The sequence below is a fragment of the Heterocephalus glaber genome, unplaced genomic scaffold (genome assembly GCF_053883595.1).
Source record: "Heterocephalus glaber isolate CG9 unplaced genomic scaffold, H.glaber_assembly_v1.0 deba00001504, whole genome shotgun sequence".
Classification (NCBI taxonomy): Eukaryota; Metazoa; Chordata; class Mammalia; order Rodentia; family Bathyergidae; genus Heterocephalus; species Heterocephalus glaber.
Window position 1 is genome coordinate 6,413,727 of NW_028258324.1, and position 13,058 is coordinate 6,426,784.

Sequence of the window (13,058 nt, forward strand, 5' to 3'; positions counted from 1 at the left end):
GGAGGAACTGCTTATGAACTCGGCCAAACCTGCAATAGGTGAAGAGTCTGAAGTGAAGTTAACCTTGGATTCCAGAGCACAGCAATCACCATTTCATGACAAACCTCTAATTTGAACTTGTCTGCAAAATTGACCCTCTGTGCTCTACCACATACAAATTTATTGCTCTTTAAATTCCTAGGATGTCAAATAGTGAAATTTGAAAATGAAGTGAACTTTGCACTCCCTGAAGAGGTGCCGCGCTCCCTTTGCCATTCAGTTTGCTTTGGGCCCCTCTTTTCCTGGCTTTTGCGCCAACTGTAATCTTTAGTGTTCATGTTGGAGCTAAGCCTCTTTTGGCCTTCCATGTTTAAATTAGGCTTTTAGTTTAGGTTTTTGTTGTTGTTGTTGTTGTTTTAATTCCAGACACCTAATAATAGTGCACAGTAAGCACTAAACTATTTATAAAATGAATAAATGGGTGAATGAATGAATGGACAGATTGGCAGTAGATAGAGTGGAGGACACTTTCTTGGGACTCACGATTTCAGAGCAGCCTCCTTGCCACCCACGCCTGACCTCCTGTTGGCGTCTGTCCTCCTAGGCAAAAGCTGTAAGTTCCCACCACCAAAAGATACTCTCCAGCTAGACCCTGCCTTCCGCAGGAAGACTGTGTGGCACGGGCAAAACCACCACGGGACAGCAGCACAAGCGGCGGAGGGGAGTGGACCTGCCGCCTTGGTGGGCCTTTGTCCCACGCCCTGCGAGTCTGTGGCTCGCAGAAGGGAAGACCCTAAGCGCCCCAGTTTCCCCGCTCCCAGTTTCCTACCTGGTTCCGCGTAGGAGAAAACCCGGCAGACAATCAAGCCCCAGAATCCCCCACTCCCACTTGGTCGCCTCTCTAAGGCTGCGCCCCTCTCTTGGGAGACGCACTGGGCCCGGGGCCGCCGGGGCGGGGAGGGGTCGGGCCCTGGGCGGGGAGATGAGCGTTTATATATCGAACGGGAGGGGCGTGGACGCTCCCTCTGAGCTCCAGTGGGACACCGCGAGACGAGAGGCTGCCCGTGCCGCCTCTGGTCCCTTCCAGGTTCCCGGGTGTCCCAAGCTGCGCTTCCGTGCGCTCTACCCGGCGCACGCGCCGGGACCCGGTCCGAGGCTGGGAAGTGCGTGCTGGGCTGCAAGGAAGGTAAGTCCAGGGCCAGGGTAGAGGGAACTGAGCAGGACTGCCAGAGAGGAAAAGAAGTGAGTTCAAAATAGCCTCCTGGGTTTCACCCCGAGGGCAGTTAGCCGAGCTCACTTTGCTTCGCTTTCAGTGTTTCGCACCCTTCTGTCGCAGAATGCAGGAGGATACCTCTCTTGTCCATCCCTTCTTGAGCTCTGTGTCCCCACCGCATACTCCGAGCGTCCAGCACTGTGTCCGCACGCCCAGCAGAGGGCTGGCACGCGGCAGGCAGAGTCACTGGGGCAATGAATCAATGAGGCGAACTGGTGTGAGCCAGGGACAGACATCTGGGCCACGCCTGGACACATCCAGCCTGTACTATCGATTTATTCCTTGCATAGATCTGGTAACAATGGGGTTGAGTTTTTATTATTGTCTGGAGGGAGGGGAGTAAAGCAGAAAAAAATGCATCTTTATCAGTTCCCAGTTACATTCCCTTATTAGCAGAAGCCCAGCTACTTGACTGAATTTCATAATTTTGATGAGGAGAGAAGGCATGTTGGAAGAGGGGAGACTCTCAGAATGAGGAAGTGATTTTCTTTTCAGTGTCGTCTTGTGATAAAGATCTCTCCCTCCTTTTAGAAGTTCACTCTGGGGCTGTTTAAAGGCGGACTTTGCCACTCTGTGATGGAGACAATCTAAGACTTGAGATAGGGAGAATATCAGAACTCTTGTCAAGAATTTCTGTTGCAATAGAAGGTAGCAGTCATGTTGCTTTTTTTTCTTTTTTAAGGACCTATTTAATGAATGCTTTTTTAAATACAAAATTTACAAGTATGACATTTTGAAGTTACATCGTTAAATTTATTGTTTAGTGTTTTAGATGAGGTCACATATCTAAAACACTGAAACTTCTAAGTAAATGGTTTTAAATACACAGCCTCAAAATTCTTATTCTTATAAATGGTGTCAGTTTCTTTCTTCTTTCTTGATTTTATTCCAAAATATTAGAAAGGCAGAGGAGAACTTGGAATAAAAAGTCCCTTTCCACTCAGAAGTTTGTTATGTTTTAGATGTTGAGCCATGTGAACTCTTTTCATGGCATTGATAAGGTTTTATCTTAAGCAGTCACTAAGGAGTGAGCTTTTTTTTTTCAAAAGCAAAAACCTTTCAATTTTGCTAACCCTTGTGAAATAATTCTACAAAAGTAGCATTGTTAAATATATAATACTTTTTTTATTAAATTCTTTTATTGGTACATTGTAGGTATACAACACAATTACATTTCTCACTGGGAATTGTACCTTTACATAATGCATCTTGGTTCTTATTTTTTCCCCATTCCTAGCCCTCCCTTCACGCCCTCCACCCTTCCCTATTTACAAAGACTTTATTTCCATTTTTTCCATTTCTCAGCATTTTTCCTTTCCCTTCTTTCCTTTCCCCTGCCCCTCCCACTACCCCTACCCCTTTGGACCTTTTCTTCCTATTTTACATTATCGATTATTCATTCTAATCATTGGTACATTTTAGGTATACAATATAATGACATTCATCATTGGAAATTTACAGCTTTACATAATCTCTCTTGGTTCTTATTTTTTCACCCTTGCCCAGCCCTCCCTTCAACCCCTCCAGTCCTCCCTATTTACAAAGATTTTGTTCCTATTTTTCCATTTTCTCATATTAATCCCATTCCCTTCTATCCTTTCCCATAGCCCTCCCACTTCCTTCCCCTTTGCCCCTTTACTTCCTATTTCACATGACCTATTATACATTTAGTCCTTAAAATATATAATACTTAAGGATTTAATTTTCCCATTCCCTTCAGATAGTCTAAATTTCAGGAAGGTTTGATTTTGGGGATGTTAATGGAGAAAATCTTTGTTTATGTGTTTGTTTATTCATTTATTTACATACAGTACTAAGAGCAACTAATTAAGTCACCCAAATAAAGGTCAGGCTGCAAGAATTATGAATAGAAATTGGAACATTACCCAGAGTATGCAGGATATTATACAGTCCCATGAACATTCTGGTCTTAATAACATATAAAGCAGTCTCTCAGTAAATATCCCACCCAGAATTCCTCCAAATTATGAGATCCTTAGCTGTATTCCCTCTAAATAAATAAAAGCAGTCCAGATTAATGAGTATGTGTTTGAAATCAACGAATGCTCACTTCCCTAGTTCCCAGAAAAAAGTATGAATATTAGATTTTTTATGCTCCTATTTATATTTCTATATATATATATCATGAATTCATGACTTTTCCACAGTGATTAAATGCTGACCAAATTTTTTTTTCTTCCTTCCCGACCTTCCTGTTATTACTGACTGCTGTTATTTGAAGTAGGAGTTGGCTTAGTTTTACTCTCAAACAGACGTAGGTTCAAGTTAGAGATGAACTTTGCTAATCCACTTAACCTCTCCCAGTATTACTTTGTCCTCTATCACAGGGAGCACCAGTACCTACTTACCTTCACTGGGATGTGTGAGGAAAAATAGGAAGATCCTTATAAAATGCTAAGCACAAGTGGCAATTAATGAGGACAATGGTGACTGTTTAAGGATAGCCTAGAACAGCAAATAGATCTGATGGCAATAATTCAGTTAATGTGGAAATAGAGTACTACTCAGCCATAAAGAATGAGAAATAGGGCCAGGATTTAGCTCAGTGGTTTTGCCGCCTGCTGAGCAAGTGCAAGGACCCGAGTTTGATCCCTGGTACAAAAAAAAAAAAAAAAAAAAAAAGAATGAGAAACTAGAGACATTTATAGCTAAATGGATGCACATTGAAGCCATACTCTTAAGTGAAAAAAGTAGGACACACATGTGTAAATACCAAATAGTTTCTCTAGTGTGAGAAACTGAAAGTGTAAATAAGGATCAAAATGTATAATAGATAATGTGAAATAGGAAGAAAAGGTCTAAAGGGGAAGGGAACTGGGAAGGGTAAGGGAAAGGAAAAAATACGAGAAAAGGAAAAAAATGGAAACAAAGTCTTTATAAATAGGGAGGGGTGGAGGGGTTGAAGGGAGGGCAATGGGGAAAAAATAAGAACCAAGATATATCATGTAAAGGTACAAATTCCCAATGATGACTGTAACTGTATTGTATACCTAAAATGTACCAATAAACTTAATGAATAAAAAAAATTCAATTAATGTGGAGCCCAGTTTTATTCAGTGTTCTGATTCCAGTGAAGTGCCTCTTTTCCATGGAGTAGAAAACCATTAGCAGAAAAGAATGACTTGCCAAACGTTGTAATCTCCCTTTTCCCCTGGAAGTGTTCCAATCTGTAAAGACTCCTTAAGGGAAGACCTGTCACTCAGGCATGCTGCTATCTAGGAAGACATGGGGGTTGGTTCCCATGTGGAGTTCCTGACATATTTTTCATGTCTTAGGCTTTACAGTTTTCCCAGAGAAATCAAATCATTCCTACAAGTAGGTGACTTTAAGAAGTGCAATTAGTGTTTTTGTTTCCATAGAGAATGATTTTGTTGTCCTAAAAGTATCTTTCTACTTTCAGCAGAAGGATATTATATTTACATTTTCAAAATTTTAAGATAGACTCTCCAAAAGCAGCCCTAAGTTTTCAAGGGAATGGAGAATTGAAAGTCATAAAGGATGCTTTACAGAACAGTGACTAATTACTTGTCAAACTTTTAAATGAAGAAAGAATAGCCAGAGCCTTTGACTATTTTCCTCCCAAACCAGTCTTGGAATTATCCCACAGTTCTGGCATGGGATATTTGGAAGAGTACCGTGAATAAAAGCAGATACTGTTTAGCTAACATGAAGCATTTGCAAAAGAGCAAATCTCTTATGTTTCTTATATCCTTAATGCTTCCCATATTACCTGGCAGGTAGTGGGCACTCAATAAATGTTTAATAAATAAATGACTTAAAATTTCAAAATTCTGGCTGAAGTACACTTCTCATGTAAAGCTGGGGCAGTTGCACTTAGAAAATCCAATAATGTGCAATATTTCAAGGCACTTTAAAATCCATAACATGCAAAATCTTAGGGAAAGTCTAGGACATGTGAAACCTCAAGTAAAATCTAGATAAAATCTCAGGCGAGACAAAGGAGGTAGCATCACCTTCCTGAGTGTCCCTGATGCTCAAGTTCAATCTTGCTGAAGCAAGAAACAGCTGGTCTATTATTGCTGACTCTAAATCTTACCTTTATGAGTTATCTTGATTGACAGAGATTGTTCTAAAAGCTAAGTATTTTTAATGGTGCCAAACAACTGTCTAAGGAAATTTATTGATTTGATTTTGGCATGAGGATAAAGTTTTTTTCTCCAAGAGCACAGTGTGTGAAGAGAGAAAAGAAAAATAGAACATAAAAACTTAGTTTTATGAATGAATATAAATGTAAACATTCTCCTTAAATCACAGAGGCTTAAATATACACTTAACCATTCTTTAACCATGTACAGTTAAGAATTTGGGCACTGGTCTGACCCTAAAGTGTTTTGTAATCATTCAAGTACTATAGTCTACACTTTACAGGGAAAAATTTTTGCCAGAGTTAGTTGACAAAGGCGTTTGTGTTGGCTTGAAAAACCATAAGATAATCATTTGTGGAGTCCTTTAAAAACAACTTGATTAGTGTTTGGCAAGAAATTCTGACTGAAATTCTCCATTATATGAATCCAAACAATCAGGCTTTGAAGATCATGAGCAAGTCATACTCATATGTGGCTATTATTGTTTGATGGGGAAAAACTTCCACAGTGGGCCAAATGGTCCATGTATCACCTTTTGGTACCTCTACCTCACCCTAAGCTAGAATGTAAGGTTAACTCTGTCTCCTCATTTACTTCTGCCTTTGCTCTGGGACAGTTAAAATCTGTAATATTAAAAAGGCAATGTGGTATATTGCAGCAAATTTCCTCAGTGTCCAGGCTTTGTTCTGCTGGTTAGCAGAGGATGTCAGAGCCCTGCCCATATTCTCTTGCACTCATTCTTTTAGGGTCTGCTGGAGGCTTCTTACTTCTAGCACTGTGACTCTGCCTGAGGGCTTTCTCAGCTGTGGGCACATGCCTAACCCTGGGTGTTCATGCCTCTAGGAGCAATGCCTCACTCAATAAAAACAGGTGAAAGTTGGTGAGTAAATGTCCTGTTTTCTGATGCTTTGGGGAAGGCAACATTTGAGCTATCCATCTTTCCAGGGTCCCCAATGTCACTGAGTTCCAGCTGCCCACAGTGATAACTTACTTGCTCGTTAACATTAGCTTCCTTCCCCTACTTGTCTCACTGCCCTGCTTTCCCACCGTGCTTCTGGGGTCATCTCCCAAATAAACTAATTGTACAAGTTCCTGCCCAGGGTCTGCTTTGGGAGGAACTCAAGGTACCATAAACTTGTTAGCTATTTAAGTAGACACAGCATAGATTATAATTCAGTAAATTAAGTAGCTTATATTTAATTACAAGTGTATTATTGATGCCAATCTAGCCAAAAATGAAACCGAGAATGGAATTTTTGCTTTCTCCAGATTCTTGGAGAACAAAATTTGCTCTCTAGTTAACACTGTTCCATTGTGTCTGGGTCAATTAGTTTGTTGATAATGACCTGTTCCTAAATATCCATCACTTCCATGGAAACTTGTGTCATGGGACACAGAGAGAGATGATCATGAGGAATCGGTGTGACCTCAACCATCAAGGGCTTGATGCTACTCCATAATTAGAGAAATAGCACAAAAAACACATTTTGGTGCCCACGGGAAGTGGCTCAAACACATGCTCTGTGAAGGAGCTGGCCTCTCCACATTCTTGCTAGGAGTTCTTATCCCCTCCACAGGTTTGATCACCTTTTACTTATTAGTGACTTCTTAATCCACACCTCAGCCCAGGCCTTCCCTCAAAACTCCAGATCCAGCTATCTAGCTGCCCACAAGCACATCAACATCACATACTACATATTCAGCACGTGTCAACTGTGCTCATTATTGTCCCCACAAATCTCCCCCTCTGCCTGTAACAGGCACAAGCCAATGGTCTCATCAGAAGATTCTCAAGTGGCTTCAAAGTCTTGTTCTCCCCAGCCTTTGTCTGACATGTTGTTTATGTTCAGTATAATAGCTACCATGGATTCAGCAAGATAGGAACGTGCTTGGCTTGACCCTGTGATGTTTTGAGACAGTAAGTGCCACATCCAGGAGGTGTAAGTTCAAGGTGCACTTTGATGCAGTGGTTCTGGGTGAAATCCAGAAGGAGGAAAGTGTCATTTAGCTAAAAGTATCTCACTGTTCTGATGTCTTTTCTGGCCTTGCCTGGGGTGTGCTTTGGAGGTGTAAGGGAAATAGTGACATGGCATGGCATCTAATTCCCTACCACAGTTTCTTCCAAATGATCCTTTTTCCCATGGTTCAACATCTGCATTCCCTGGATCAATGCCATGAATTCAGTTTCTAAACTGAGGAGCTTTCCCCAAGAGTTTTGCCTTAATAAATTACTCCATACTGAGATTCCCACTTGTTTTCTCCCCTTCTCCATAATTACTGTCATCATCCTGAAATAACACCATTAAGCACCTAATCATTGGGCCTCCAGGGAGCCATCATCAAAATGCTCATGAATTAAGACACACATTTACAGGTGATTAACTGAGTGGAAGCAAGCACTAAACAAATTCACACATTTGCACTGGTCAGTGATTAAGGCAAGGAACTTTTTAGATTCTGGTAGTGGTTGATGAGTTAAGTATATAAGAGGAGTGGAAAACGGGATCATAGCCCTTCAGGGAGCTCTCTGAATACCTTTAGGACTTTTAGATCTTACTTGGCAAATTACCGCTTTGGTGAACTTACCTCACTCTTGTCTTTAGCAAAGCAGTTTTCAGGCTCCCTGAGCTAGGGGTGTACCTTCTCATCCCAGAAATATGAAGTTTGTAAATCTTTGTTTCTAAGTGCCAACAGTTATGGCACACATAGTCACTTATAGTTAACAGTCACTTCACCAAGAAAAGTAGGTAAATTAATGGATGATGGATGTGTTGGAGCCCCACCTCATTTCTTCTATTAATAGATGAATCCATACATATTTATTCTTAGGTGAAAATACTTTAAATAGATGCATTTTTACTTCCAAAACCTTCACGGTTTCACCTGATTTTTGGCTCTGTTTCTTGATGCTCTACCAGAACTTTCTATTTCTTCACGGAGAAAGCTGAAATTAGGCTTAGATGGTCCACTGTCATTTCAATAAGTAGCAGCAAGAGCTACTGAGTTGGGAGAGATAGACTGATTCATACCTTCTGTCCTTGCTCGGCTCCCCACTGGGGGAGATATGTGGTTGCAGAGCTGCAGCCCTGCTGCTAGCTTCAGCCAATAAGCAAGAGGTGACTGGGACAGGGCTGCCCCAGGCAGAGGAGACTGCAGATCTTCACAATTGGATCTTTGAATACTACAGTCCAGGGAGTTCTCTATGTCAGTTTACTCAGCACTTATTAAGCACATTGTGTTCATTATCACATCTAATCCTCACAACAACTGGGTGAGAAAAGTACCACCACTATCCTCCACCATAAAGGAGTGTCTGAGGCTTCGTGATGCATCGGTTACTCAAGGTCATAGCTGGCCAGTGGAGATTTGAATTCAGGACGTGGTAAAATTTGGGTTTTGACACTGTTATCTGTCTCTTCTGCTGGGAAAGCTGGGAAATGTGTGCTTTAAAAGCCTGGGAACTTTGGCTGATACTCAATTTAGATTCCTGCATAGTCTGAATGAAAGCTTGGAAGTCATATTTTTCATGGTAAGAGAAAGTTTAGTCTCAGTATTTTTTTTACAAGAGGGAGAAAAAAGAGAGTGCAGAACTCAATCTGAATATAAAGTCCCAAAGTGGAGATGTTTGAGAGACCACAAGACTTGATAGATTGAATCTCTGTCATTGAAATTGTTGCTGGTTGATATTTCCAAAAGTCCATTCTCATTTTGCTGTTTGAGTTTTCATAGGATCCTAGAATTTCAGAGCAGAAATGAATGTAACAAATCATTTCAACTATTTTTTGCAAGCAAAAATGGTTAGTATTTTCTCCATCCTCCCCCCTAATTAAAATCCTTTAATTACTTCTATTGACCTAGATAGAAAGACATAAATCATTAGTGGGTCATGCAAAACCATGTGTGGGCCACTTCCTCTTTTCTAGCCTCCATCAGTACCCTACTCCCCTTTGCTTTCTGTGTTCTGTTCATACAAACTTCCTTGGCCACACTATTCTCTTTCCTGCCACTGGACCTTTGCATGACTATCCTCCCCAACACCACATTCCTCTTGGCCTAGGAAACTCTTACTATTCCTTCATAATTAGCTCAAACAGCACTCCCTAAAGGAGCCCTTCCCTGACCTCTGAGCTAATCATTTCTCTTTATTACATGGGGACCTATGTTATCACAGTGTACAATAATTCAACAAATATTATTGAGCATGTTTTTATGTACAAATGCTTTTCTAGGTGCTGGCAAACAAGGTGGACAAAGATATACCTCCAGAAAGGATACAAACAATAGAGAGGTCAACAAATATAACTTGTAGGTGGTATTAAATGCCTCTTTAACGAAAGGTTAATTAAGGTGTTAGTAACTGGCTGTAAGAAGAATGAGAGATTATTTTTCATGGAGTGGTCAAGAAGGCCTCTCTAGGAAGGAAACATTTGAGCAGAAAGCAACATTCTGAGCATCAATACCTCAGTGAATGTGGGGGCCAAACATGAGGCTATTGGGAGCACAAGGGCTTTTCCAGGCAAGAACAACTTTGGCATGTTCAGGGGATAGCAAAATGGCTGGGATGGAGAGAATGAGAAGAGTATAAAGGATGAGAATGAAGATCATAAGGACATGACATTTGTCATGCAGAGCCTCATGGAATTGGAATTTAGTCTAAGCATAATAGAAACTTACTAGAGATTTTAGTTTTGTTTTGGGTTTTTTTGGTACCGGGGATTGAACTTGGGACCTTGTGCTTGTGAGGCAGGCACTGGAACCACTGAGCTAAATCCCCATACTAGAGATTTTAAATATCAGGTTATAGATCTAATGTATAGTCTTCAAAGATCTGATGCAAAGTGAAGAAGATACTAGGGACAAAGACCTAAGTGTAGTAACCCAGCCAAGCAGCAGCAGTAGCAGGGATACCTGGTTAAATGTGGAATATATGTTGAAGGAACTGTTGACAAAAGCTGCTGATGGACTGGCTGTGGGGTTTTGGAAAGACCTCTTTACACTTATTGATATCATTCTATTATGAATACCTCATTCCCTCAAAGAACTCTAAGCTCCAGAAGACAAAGCAAAGGTCTGGTTTACTTTTCATTGCATACCTGTTGCCTAACACAGCGCTTGCTATTTGATAGATGCTCCAAAAACATTACTTGAATGAAAGACTGAATGTGTAAGTGAATGCACAAATACATAAACTAAGCCCACTTCTATTTTACTGATGAGGAAAACGGGTCTCTGACAGTTAAAGGGAGGGCCTACACCCTCTTGGTGTGTGCTGGAACCTGTGTCTCACACTCCTCTTTCCGGTGACTTGCCTTCTCTCAGTAGAGTCCTTAATTTTCCTCCAAGGAGGGTTTACTAAAATGTATTCCAGATACTCCTAACAGGAAGCTCATCTGTTTAGCCAGGTGGCCTCAGAGGGCAGCAGCATTATTCTCATCGCCCTTGCGGCTCTGTTGTGACACCTTGAGTCAGTGACATTTTTTTCTCTCCTTTATTAGGCTTGTTTTCTTTTCCAGTAAAGATCATGGATTTTGCTTCACTATTAATGAATGTCATACTTAGGACCCACAGAAGGTCAGCCCAAGCCATCTGATTGTTGTCCTGCTTTGAAAGATACTACAGATCTGCTGCCAAGAGCAGCTGGTATGCTTAGTCTTTGGGCAAGAAGTTGGCCATTCAAAAGTGCTCACTTCCCCACAAGGGCATTTCAAGCACAGTCAGTTGAGGCCAGCTGTGACAGAGGGAGAGGAGAACAGAATGCAATCAAGATTTGCTCTGTTGTCTTGGATGAGAACAGCTGCCTGAAATGTAACTTTCTCAAGCAATGATCATATCCTTGGCCCCCTGCCTTTCTAATTAAATTCCTGGTGTATATGGATATTCCATTTAATGAACAGCTGGTAAAATTGGATCTTTGCTCTGCAGAGATATAAAGCTCTTCAAAATTTCTATGTGATTAAATGTTAATATTTAACTCTAAAATACATAAAGAGGAAATTAAATCTAACCTAGCTGCTCGTCATCTGAGACCTTCTAGGAAGCATCCTCCCTGGTCTGCATAGTAATCTGTTCTTTTCTAATAAGTTGTTTTCAATATCATTCATCCTCTTTCTGTTGTCCTTCACTTGGAAGCAACACTCAATAGGCTTGAACACTTTTCAAGACTATTTCTCATGCCCTGAGGCCCAGTATCCACCCTCATGGTGCTTCCAGTCTAGTAGAGGGCAGACATCAAAGAGATAGATACTCAAATGTCTAACCAAGGAGCTGAGATGTGCTTTGAAGAAAAATAATAGTGTTATGAGGGAAAAATCACAGGGGGACTCAATGAGGAAGTAGCACTTCCATGAAGACCTGGAGGATGGCTACTGGGCAGGAGCAAGATAGAGGAGTAAAAAAGTGGCCAGAGAGGGTGGCAATGGTTAGATTGTTCCAGGCAGGGCTTCTCAAACTTTGATGCACATGCAGATCATCTCAGCATGCTATTAAACTGCAGGTTCCGATTCAGTGTGGATAACCGGACAGTTTGTCTTTCAAACAGGCTCCAAGTGGTGCTGATTATGCTGAGCTGAGGTCTGGAATAGGGCAAAGGATGGGCAAGTTTTTCTATAAAGGATTAAACTTTTCAGGTCATACTATCTCTGCTGCAACTACTTGAGTGTATCACTGCAGTGTACAAAGAACATAAAAAATCAGTATGGTTGTGCTCCAATAAAACTTTAATTAGCAAAACAGATGAGTGTGTTAGATTGGGCCCACAAGCTATAATTTGCTGACTACTGGTGTACAACCAGGTGATATTGGTTCTCAATGTCAGCTACACATTAGAATCATTTGGGCTTCCAAAATTACCCAACCTGTCCTTCAGATCATTAAAATCAGCATTGCTGGGGATGAGACTGTTTTGCCAGCTCTCCTAGTAATTGGAAGCTTGCTCCAGCATGAGATCCTGTTAGGGTGTGGATTCTGGAGCCAAATTTCCTAGCTTAAATCCTGACTCTGCTGCTTAAAAACTGAGGAATTCACACTGCCTTTCAGTACTCCAGCTTTCTCATCTATAAAATGAAGCTGATAAAAATAATAGTAGCTATTGCTGTTGGATTAGATAAGCACAGAGCTGTCAGCATAGCACTTGCTCAGAGTAAGTGCTCAAATAGGTTAACTGTAATATTGCTAACTATGTAACAGGGAAAATTCATTAACTTCTACAAGTTTTACTTTCTTTATCTTTAAAACAAAGATCAACTCTGCCTCACAGCATTTTCAAGTTAAATGCTCGCAATGATTAGGGAGGTGCCTACCCATTGTGCCAAGTTATTTGGTCAATCACACTCAAGATGTGAGTGTGAGGATAATTTTTAGATATGATTAATGTTCAGTAGATTTTGAGTAAAGCAAAACATGGCTGAGCCTTATTCAATCAGTTGGAAGCCTTCAGAAAGAAGCCTGAAGTCCTCAGAAGAGAAAAGAATTCCATGCCCTGATTGTCTTCAGACCCATCAACTCCTGCTGGAATTTCCAAACCTGCCTCTGGCCCCATAAATGAGGGGCTTGCTAGCCCCCATAATCAGGTGAACCAATTCTTAAAAACAATCTCTCTTCCCTCCCCGCAACCCCATGCACCCATATATCCTTTGGTTATGTTTCTCTAGAGAACTCTAATACATTGTGCTAAATATACG

The 13,058-nt window shown here is 41.0% G+C and overlaps 1 protein-coding gene across 2 annotated transcripts in view; it reads left to right on the plus strand.

Annotated features, from left to right (window-relative positions):
• The first annotated feature begins 999 nt into the window (after window positions 1-999).
• Window positions 1,000-13,058, plus strand: part of Col6a6 (collagen type VI alpha 6 chain) — a 166,845-nt gene continuing 154,786 nt past the window's right edge. For both annotated transcript variants that reach the window (XM_087186151.1, XM_087186150.1), the window contains exon 1: window positions 1,000-1,165. The gene's annotated coding sequence lies outside the window, so the exon portion shown is untranslated. The remainder of the gene's footprint in view (window positions 1,166-13,058) is intronic.